The sequence below is a fragment of the Myotis brandtii genome, unplaced genomic scaffold (assembly GCF_000412655.1).
Source record: "Myotis brandtii unplaced genomic scaffold, ASM41265v1 scaffold513, whole genome shotgun sequence".
NCBI lineage: Eukaryota > Metazoa > Chordata > Mammalia > Chiroptera > Vespertilionidae > Myotis > Myotis brandtii.
This window is the reverse complement of record NW_005369552.1, coordinates 2,736,157-2,746,019: the sequence shown is the minus strand read 5'-3', so window position 1 is coordinate 2,746,019 and position 9,863 is coordinate 2,736,157. Positions and strand designations below refer to the sequence as shown.

The 9,863-nt window shown below is 42.7% G+C and overlaps 1 long non-coding RNA gene across 1 annotated transcript; it reads right to left on the bottom strand.

The window, feature by feature from the left end:
• Positions 1 to 5,596: 5,596 nt before the first annotated feature.
• Positions 5,597 to 9,660, bottom strand: LOC106727992. The gene is made up of 2 exons (XR_001364220.1): positions 9,538 to 9,660; positions 5,597 to 5,875 (listed from the first exon to the last, which is right to left on the bottom strand). It is a non-coding gene; the product is annotated as an uncharacterized LOC106727992 (long non-coding RNA).
• Between the last annotated feature and the right edge of the window lie 203 nt (positions 9,661 to 9,863).

Sequence of the window (9,863 nt, the reverse complement as noted above, 5' to 3'; positions counted from 1 at the left end):
GATATGCTGATTAGCCAATGGGAAGGGTAGCGGTCGTACGCTAATTACCATGTTTCTCTTTTATTAGTGTAGATTGTGTTTACCACTCCAAGTCAAGTCTCCTTCCATCACCATTTATCCCCCTTTTACCTTTGCCCAACCCCTTCCCTCTGGCAATCACCATACTGTTTAGAGATAGCTGAATAGCTAAAGCTCACCAGGTGATGCCCATTTGCTACAACATTGAGAACCACTGCTCCAAAATCACTCTGAGGAGAAAGAACTTCCTCTGCCCTCACTGGCTAGCTGCTGGTGCACCTGTGAAGGTGGTAGCAACAGGGGTGTTAAATAGGCAATAGTAGGCTGCAAAACCATTGGTTGGCTACAGTAAAAGGCACTATCAAAGTATAAAGATGACAACAAGTATTACTCTTATTATTTTGTTAGCAAAGATTGCTAAGACCTGACATCACACTCCCAATTAAAAAATGCTTCTGCATATACCAACAGGTGTGTCCTCATAAGTACCTGTGAGGCAGATAGGAAAGGTATTATGCACAGTTTTTAAAAAATATATTTTGTTGATTTTTTACAGAAAGGAAGGGAGAGGGATAGAGAGTCAGAAACATTGATGAGGGAGAAACATCGATCAGCCGCCTCCTGCACACTCCCCACTGGGGATGTGCCCGCAACCAAGGTACATGCCCTTGACCGGAATCTAACCTGGGACCCTTGAGTCCACAGGCGGACGCTCTATCCACTGAGCCAAACCGGTGAGGGCTGTGCACATTTTTATAGGCGAAAAAATGAAGCTCAGAAAGGCCAAATGTCATGTCCAAGACCACACAGCTCTGTAGCTAGCAGTGTTGTGGTTAGAATCCAAGTTTCTGATTGCCGTTCCCTTGAAACAAATCAGTACTATTATAAATTAGAATCCCATTCAGTTCTAGTTACTCACTCACTCTGTGACCCATGGGCTGTTGTTTAACCTCTGGCCTGGTAGCTCAGTTGGTTAGAATGTTGTCCCAATACACCAAGGTTGCCTGTTTGATCTCCAGTCAGGGCACATACAAGAATCAAACAATGAATGCATAAATAAGTGGAGCAACACATCAATGTTTCTCTCCTTCACCCCTTCCTCTCCTTCTTTCTAAAATCAATAGATTTTTTTTTAAAAAAAGAAATCAGTTTTATAAAATGGGGATAATACTTGGACCTACCTCACAGGACTGCTTGGGATCGCATGAGATAAAGTTTCTTGGAGACTATAAAACTCAGTACAAATATAAGCTGTTATTATTATTACTGACTAGAGGGAGAAAGCAGTGGTATGAATGAGGTAAGGTATTTTAATGCTGCTTTCCTGAGCCTAGGATTTTAAATTAACCCCCAAATCTGAGCTGTTACCTTACAGTATTCTATTCTTTTTAATATAGTCTGCATGTTTTTGGGGCCTGGTTTAGTCATTAATTTACCAGCCAGGATCACAGAATTGACCTGAGTAGACTGGGCTTCCCGGGGTCAAAGATGTGTCTGAAAAGGAGACCCTGAATCATTTTGGAATTACACTTCTCTTCTTGCTGCGTTCCCAAAATTTCTGGCCCATGACAGGATCTAGAGCAGCTACTACAGGTGTCCTTAACCACTCTTCGAAGTCTAAGCATCATAGTATCTCATTTCAGCACGGGCCTGTTTTGGAAGGCCCCGAATTAGTCATGTGGGGTACTTAATAACAAATTACTGAATAGCTCTGTTCTTTGGCTCAACATTGGGCCTCCCTGTTGGAGAGCAGACCTGGGTTAGAAGAGAAATGTCTGAGGAATGTCTGAGGTTTCTCTCCTAAGAGATGAAAACAGGGGATGGGCTCAGAAGGGATGAGAGAAATGAGTTCTTTCAATCCCACATTCATCATTCAATCCACTCTCAGCGAGACATCTGTTAGTACTTAGTTGTCAATGTCAAGACACTCCTTGTTTATAAAAGCAGGTCATTTTATACCATTTTAAAAATTTATCACTGTCAAGTCCCACTAATTTTATCATAATTCTTTTCAGCACAAGGCTCTATATACAATAGATTTTCATAAATGTTGTCAGCAGCTTCTTACTCTATGGCATTCATTCACTTATTTATTCATATAAGAAACGGTTATTAACTTTTGACTCTATGTCAGACACTATGCGAGGGCTGGGGACACACAACTGTAAAGACACAGTCCCATTCTCGAGGAGCTGCTTATTTAGTTGGGGAACAGAGCGTGACTGATGACTAGAGTCAGCATAGGCTCTGTGATGGTAGGAGGCACAGAGTTCAGTGGGGCACAAGGAAGGAGTCAGGGGCCTGAGAATAGCTTCCAGAGGGAATGTTGGAGCTGATTCTTGAAGAGCAAAGGGGAGCTGAGAACATGGTTTAGGCAGAAGGAGGAGGTAAATAGGCATAACGGGCTGGTAGCACAAGGGGCCTGGAGTACAGAGAGCATGCACAGCCAGGCCATGTGTACTCTGCACTGCATCCTGCAAGCCAGTGTCTCCCTCGTTCATCAGCAGTTTGTGAATTAAATGTCAATGAAATAGAATTTAGTAAGGGTGAGTTTTGTTTCATGAAACTTACGTTTCAGTATAGGTATATGTTTGAGTGTGTGTGTGTGTGTGTGTGTGTGTGTGTGTTTTTATACATATACATGTATGTATGTACTAGTACCATGTTTAATGATAAAATACAGGGTGGGCTGCAGTGGCTGCCCCTCCATAGGGCACAGGCAGCAAACCCACCTAGATTTCAAAGAACAGAACCAATACCTCATGGAGCCATGGAGTGGTGCCACTGAGAAGGCAGGGATAGTTAGGGCAATGCCCAGTAGAGCCATGGGGGAGAGACCATTCAAAGCCATGGAAGTAGGGCCCTCAGGAGCCCAACCCATGTACAGCAAAGCTGTGAGGGCAGGACCACCACGCCAATGTGTTGGAAAACGGGATCCCTAAGGTCTAATGAATTTGCCCCACTGGGTTTGGGACTTTCTTGAGACCTGTCACTCATTTTGTCTTCTCTGTTTCTCCCTTTTGGAATGAGAAGGCCTGTCCCACCATTTTGTATTTGGGAAGCACCTGGCATGTTCGGTATCACAGGCTCACAGCAGGAGAGGAATTTGCCTCAGGATGAATCTTACTTTGAGTCTTACTTATATGTGATTTAGATGATATTTGGATGAGATCTTGGACTTCAGACTTTTGAATTGAGGCATGTGAGAAGGACATTAATTTGGGGTGTGGGCGCTGAGAGTGGAATGTTATAGATTGTTTCTTCTCCCAAATTCATGCTGCAATCCTGCATCCCTCTCCCCATGTGATGATGTTTGCAGTTGAGGCTTTTAGAAGGTGGTTTGGTCATGAGGATGGAGCTCCCTCTCTCCTTTTGCCCTGTGAGGACACAGCAAGGAAACTGCTGTGAACTAGGAAGTAGGTCCTCACAGACACCAAATCTGCTAGCACCTTGATCTTGGACTTTCTAGACTCTTCCAGAAATATGAGAAAAAAATTTCCATTGCTTATAAGTCATCCAGTGGTATTTTTCTGATAATAGCCCAAATGCACTAAAATGTGAAGTTTGGGAAGAAACTAAATACCCATCAACAGGAAATGGATGAGTTGTATTACATGGTTACAGCAGTTAAAATGAATGAATTAACTCTAAGTTCATAAACATGGATAAATCTCAGAAACACAAGGTTGAAGAGGAAAAGGCAATTTCAAGAAGTATAGCCTGGTTGGGTAGCTCAGTTGGTTAGAGTGTCAACCTAATATCCTGGTTTGATCCCTGGTCAGGGCACATACAAGAATCAACCAATGAATGCATAAAAAAGTCAAACAACAAATCGATGTTTCTCTCTCTCTCTCTCTCTCTCTCTCTCATCAATATAAATAAAAAATATAGAATAGTAACATTTATATAAAGCTTGAAAGCATTAAAAGCAATATATCAAGCTCATAATATAGAGGTACCTAATAGTAAAAAACATGCATCTAAAAGATAACATAGGTAGAAATGCATATATTGTAGCTAAGCAACCATGCCAATTAACAAAAGGCCCTCCAGTCTGGGTAATGTACTTCTGGGTCTGGGCTCAGGTTTCTGCCTCACCGCCAGGGAAATGGGACCCATTCCCCACAGCCCTCCACACTGCTTGGATGCTTCTGCACTATAACCAGAACCACCCTCCTTGTCTGTTGCATGAGTAACAGCAGGTGTGTCTGTCCCTTTAAGCAGCAAAATCATGTTGCAATCGCTGCCTGGGGGACCGGTCCTTTCCAGGGAGGTGGAGAAAATAAATAAATAAATAAATAAATAAATAAATAAATAAATAAATAAATAAATAAATAAATAAATAAATAAATAAATAAATAAATAAATAAATAAATAAATAAATAAATAAAAATTAAAATTAAGATGTGATGGGTACCAGATTTGTTTGTTTTTGTTATGCAATTCTGTAATTTTCTTGTATGTTTTAAAGATTACAAAAACTGAAATCCTTATCTGTCATGAAGGCATAAATCCTGGTACAGATCAAGAAGGATGAAACATTATAAAACTTAGGTAATGGCTGTCCTTACTTTATTTCATCATAACTTCACTTTCAGATAGTGAGAACTGGTAATTGGTGAGTTGGGAAAAAAGACAGAGATGAGGTTGAGTAAGGGCTTTTAGAACTCTTTATTACAGTTGTCAGCGAGGGTTTGGGAAACATGAAATATGAGGTATGATTTGAGAAAGGAGTTAGGCAGCCTAGTGAACACAAGGAGAAAATACCGAAGAGAATGGGATGATATGAACTGTTTGCTTGAGTAAACATTTAGGAAAGATTCGTATAAGCCAACATTTATGATTTGGTGTCCCTCATGCACATGACTCACAAATAGCTAAAATGTAGCGGAAAAACAAGAAGGAAGGAAATGCAATTTACCTTCCCAAAGCCATCACTCTCAGTTGTCTATAGCTGAAGTAGAAGAGTCACAAACAGGAAAAGAAAGAATTCCAGGATTGGGAAGGCCCTCCAGAGTGGCTCATTTCTTCTTAGAAGGGAACATGGGATCCCAGCCGGCTGGCTCTTTTTTTCATTCAGACTTTAAATGTTTTGTGGTTGAGGTTGCTTGGCACAACACTGCCTTCTACGAATAGGAAACCTGATCACAAGCTGTTTTTCCTTTGCGATGTGCCACCTACATTGTAACATGCTTTAGTGGCTAAATCATAAAGTGATGTGCTTTTCAATTCACTAGAAGAGACTCTGCATGTCACAAGTGGAGCAACTCCTGCCAGCATTTCCCTGAGTAATTCACATTGGTCACGTATTCCTCCATTAAATGTAAGATCCTAAAACAGTTAGGAGAAAGACATGTTGCTAATGTATTAGCATCTTGCAGAGTATATACACTGACTTACTGCGTGACTCTGAAAACGCTGACTCCTGCTGTCACTGATGACTCATCATTGAGTTACATACATACAACGCCCCAGTGTACAAATACACTTAACAGCTTTGAATCCCGGTTTTTCTCTTCATATTTCTAAATCAGCATCAAGAAATACAAAATCATAGGCAAGGCGAATCCTCATAGGCTACTGCCAAGAGGTTTTGTGTTTATTTTAGCATACACAAGAAATGCTTTGAATTCCTAAAATGTGGAGCAGTTCTTTTCATTAAGACTATGTATGTGGTTAGGAGAGGCTGGCCTCATAGTTCTTGTCTTTAAGGAAAGTCTTTCTTCTAGTGGGAGCACTGAAGCTAAAGTATAGTAGTCCATAAATACAACAGAGTACAAGTCTCATTTTTACTGAATAAGGCATTAAGTATAAGGCTTTTCATTTTCTTCTCTTTTCTATCATCTTCTCATATTACCTGTAAGGAAAGGCAGCATCAGAGAAACAAAAATTCCACCATTGAAAATTTATCGTTACAAAATTTTTTTTCCCCATTGATTTCAGAGAGGAAGGGAAAGGGAGATGCTGGGAGCCAGTCCATTCTTGCTGCTTGACACAGTCACTGCAGGGAAGAAACATCTGCACAGCATATGTTTCAAGGGACCTGGCATATATGGCATACTGTTCTTAATATGTTTGCTCACCTTCTTGGCGCTATGTGTTTTAACCAAGGTCACCTCTCTGAGAAAGGTTGTTTCCCCAGGTAGGAATTTCCCCCTGAAGTTAGGGAGGGAATAAAACCCCTTAACTAAGTGCCAGGCGGGTAGTTAATCACTTTAACTACGAACAATCACGCTTAAGCTACATAATCTTTACTCCCTGGAATGGAGATAAGAAACGCCCTAACCTTTGGAATAGAGATTGATAGGATTGGAATCAACTGGTATAAATACAGATGTAACAAGACAACAGGACACAGAACCTAGCGAGAGAACCTGGCTGAAGAACCTAGAGACAGAACCTAGTGAGAGAACCTAGTGAGAGAACATGGCAAAAGATCCTGGACAGAACCTGACTACAGAACTTGGCTGGAGAACCTAGACAGAACATGGCGAGAGAACCTACACAGAACCTGGCTAGAGAACCTGCAGAACCTGGCTGGAGAACCTAGCAAGAGAACATGGACACAGAACCTGGCTGGAGATCCGGACCAGAACTTGGCTGGAGTTCCTGGCTAGAGATCCTGGCTAGGCTGCTGATCAACTGAACGCTGTCTCCGTGTCATTCCTTCTTTGCCGACTCCATCCACACCTTTGGGGACCCCTGGACCTGTTGGGGTTGGACCCCAGCAGGGAGAGAGAGATAAAAACATCAATGATGAAAGAGAATCATTGATCTGCTGCCTCCTGCACCCCCCACACTGGGGTTCGAGCCTGCAACCCAGGCATTTGCCCGGACTGGGAATCGAACCATGACCTCTTGGTTTATAGGTTGATGCTCAACCACTGAGCCACACTGGCCAAGCAAAAATTTATCTTTCTAATTCTTTCCTTCCACTTAATTTTATGAGGTCACTGGTACCACTTCCTGGCTTTTGTCATCTTTTATCTTTTTTTCCTCCCCCTTTCCAATAAGGGGTGGACCAATGGTAAATTAAGGAGCTGAGTTTCACCTCTCTGAAAGAGGTCAGGTTGCAGATGCAGCTTAAGGTTTGGGCCATGCTCTGGGAGAACACGGAAGGCTCATGGGCAGTGATCCATACAGCAAGGTTAGGCCTGGGGTCCATAGAGACAGGGCTGTCATGGAATTGGGCCCCCACTCTTCACAGACCTGAAATGCAGAGCCCCTCTACATGCTAGCACTGGGCTCTGGCACGGAGGCATCTGCCTGTTTGCTGAAGAACTCCCCCACTTCTCTCAGGTAGTGTTTCTTAAACCTTCTGACTGACATGCATGGTGGGAAACATATTTTACTTCACAATTCATCTTGGTCAGGGTCCACTAGTCAGGGAAAAAGAAACCAGAGAATGTCAACAGAGAGAATTTGGCAAAGGAAACTGATGAGACAGATGTTGGAGGACTGAAAATTTTAAAAAGAAACACTGGAGGAACATGTAAATACTAATTGCAAGAAGCAGCTACTGGGCCTGAGGTCAAAGAGAGGAGGTTCGGTTATCAGAACCCAGGGCTTCCAGGAGTGGTGCCATGGAGCTGCCACCCAGACTTCTGAAGAGGGGCACGGCCTAGCTGACACTGGTGGTCTGGTGGTTCTGGAAGTGCAGTAAGAAGTGGAGACAGGAAATACTGCTACCAGGTTGTGGCGTAGAGACTGTCCCAGACCCACAAGCTAGATCCTGGCCAGAAGAGAGATTGCTTCCTGTATACCCTCAGAGACTGTCTGATCGATCCCTCCTATGCTCAGGCATGCTGGTTGCCATGCCCTGGACAAGCATGGAAGGAATTTCCCCATTTTCTAGGGTGGGTTACATGCCAGTATCCCCATCTATCCTGCCTGTTCTATGTAATTCTGTAGCACCTGTCATACAGCCTGGAAGATACCCACTTATCTTGCCCCTGCCCAAGGCATGCTTCTGTTAAAAACCTGTTGATCGGGGCTCAGCCAGCGTGGTTCTGTGGTTGAAGGTCAACCTATGAACCAGGAGGTCACGGTTCGATTCTCGGTCAGGGCACATGCCCAGGTTGTGGGCCTGATCCCTAATAGGGGGCATGCAAAAGGCAACCGATCAATATTCTCTCTCATCATTGATGTTTTTATCCCTCTCTCCTTCTCCCTTCCTCTCTGAAATCAATAAAAATATATTAAAAACAAAATAAAACTCTTGATTTGGGAAATTTCATGAACACAGGCTAAAGAGGACATTGCTGAGGTGATGTTGATAGGCAGAGTACACCAAGAGGGCGCAACCATGTGAGCAAGCTGCTTTCCCTCCTCCAGCCTTGTGCTCTTCCTGTAGGTCCCCTGGCAGCCAGATGACAATGGAGAAATGTGCTTTGCATAGTTCCAGATCCACCAATACAAAGCAGTAGATAGAGGGTAGGTCTGAAACTGAAAGACAATAGACCAATAACTACTGTGGAGGAAAAGAGGGATTCTATAGAAAGTAACCTCATAGGGTGATCTGATCATAAATTCCTAACTGGGCAGGTCATGGTGGGTAGTCATGTCCCAGGCATATAACTTTTTAGTAAAAGGTTTATCTTTGCCTTAAGCAAGCCTTGTCCACTGTTTCTGTCTTTGAAATAAACTTAACACTCCTCAAGCGAGCCCATAATCTTAATTATCCTGTAATCTAATCCCCCCTTGCTTTCTCCCACCTCCATGTAATCTTCTGATCCCCACTTGATTTCAAATGCATAAAAGCAGCTGCAATACTGTTATCCTCTGGAGTATTTGAGATCTTTCTCCCCAGCATATGTTGCCAGTTTGGCTCAAATAAACTCTTACAAACATTCTCTACATTGACACTGCCATACATTACTTTACCAGAACTATGAGCACACACTCTGCATTTAACCTTCTTTTGCTTTGTGTTCTAAGTTACTTTACCTTACTCTATCTTACCCTATCCCATTTTAAATATTAAACAGCTGGGTGGGATCCATCAAATTGATTTCATAAACCACTAAATGTCATTCTAGAACACTTTCAAGGATAGTGTTGACTTTAAGTATTGGAATTCAGTGCCATTTACCTCTAAACCTCCCAAGGAATTGCCTCCCAAGGTAGCCATCCACTGCATACATATGGGGGCTCACACTCTTCCACAGGCTTAAAAATATTTCTATTAACAGGCTGCAACAGCATGGATGGAACTGGAGAGCATTATGCTAAGCGAAATAAGCCTGTCGGAGAAAGATAAATATCACATGATCTCACTCATTTGTGGAATATAATGAACAACATAGACTGATGAACAAAAACAGATCCAGAGACAGAGAAGCATCGATCAGACTGTCAAACCTCAGAGGGAAGGTAGAGAGGGTGGGGGTAAGGGGGAGAGATCAACCAAAGGACTTGTATGCATGCATATAAGCCTAACCAATGGACACAGACACCAGGGGGATGAGGGCATGAGTGGGGAGGGGGGGGGGTGGGGAGATAAGGACACATATGTAATACCTTAATCAATAAAGAAAAAAAAAAGAGGCTGCAAATGTCTTGTATTGCACCAGAAGGGGACAGCTCCCAGAGCCAGGCCTTCCTTCATTCCACGCCGCCCCCTGGTAATCAGCACACATCATAGCGAGCGGTGGAACTCCTGAGGGGACAATTTGCATATTAGCCTTTTATTGTATAGGATTATAAAGATGTTTTGGGGAATACCCAGAAATCTACATCAGAGGAGCTTAAAATACAGTGAGAAGACAAAAGCCAACGAGTAAACAACACATGAACTTTCACTAAGCAGCATGGTTAGTTGTCAAGTGGGTAACATCAGCAGGAAA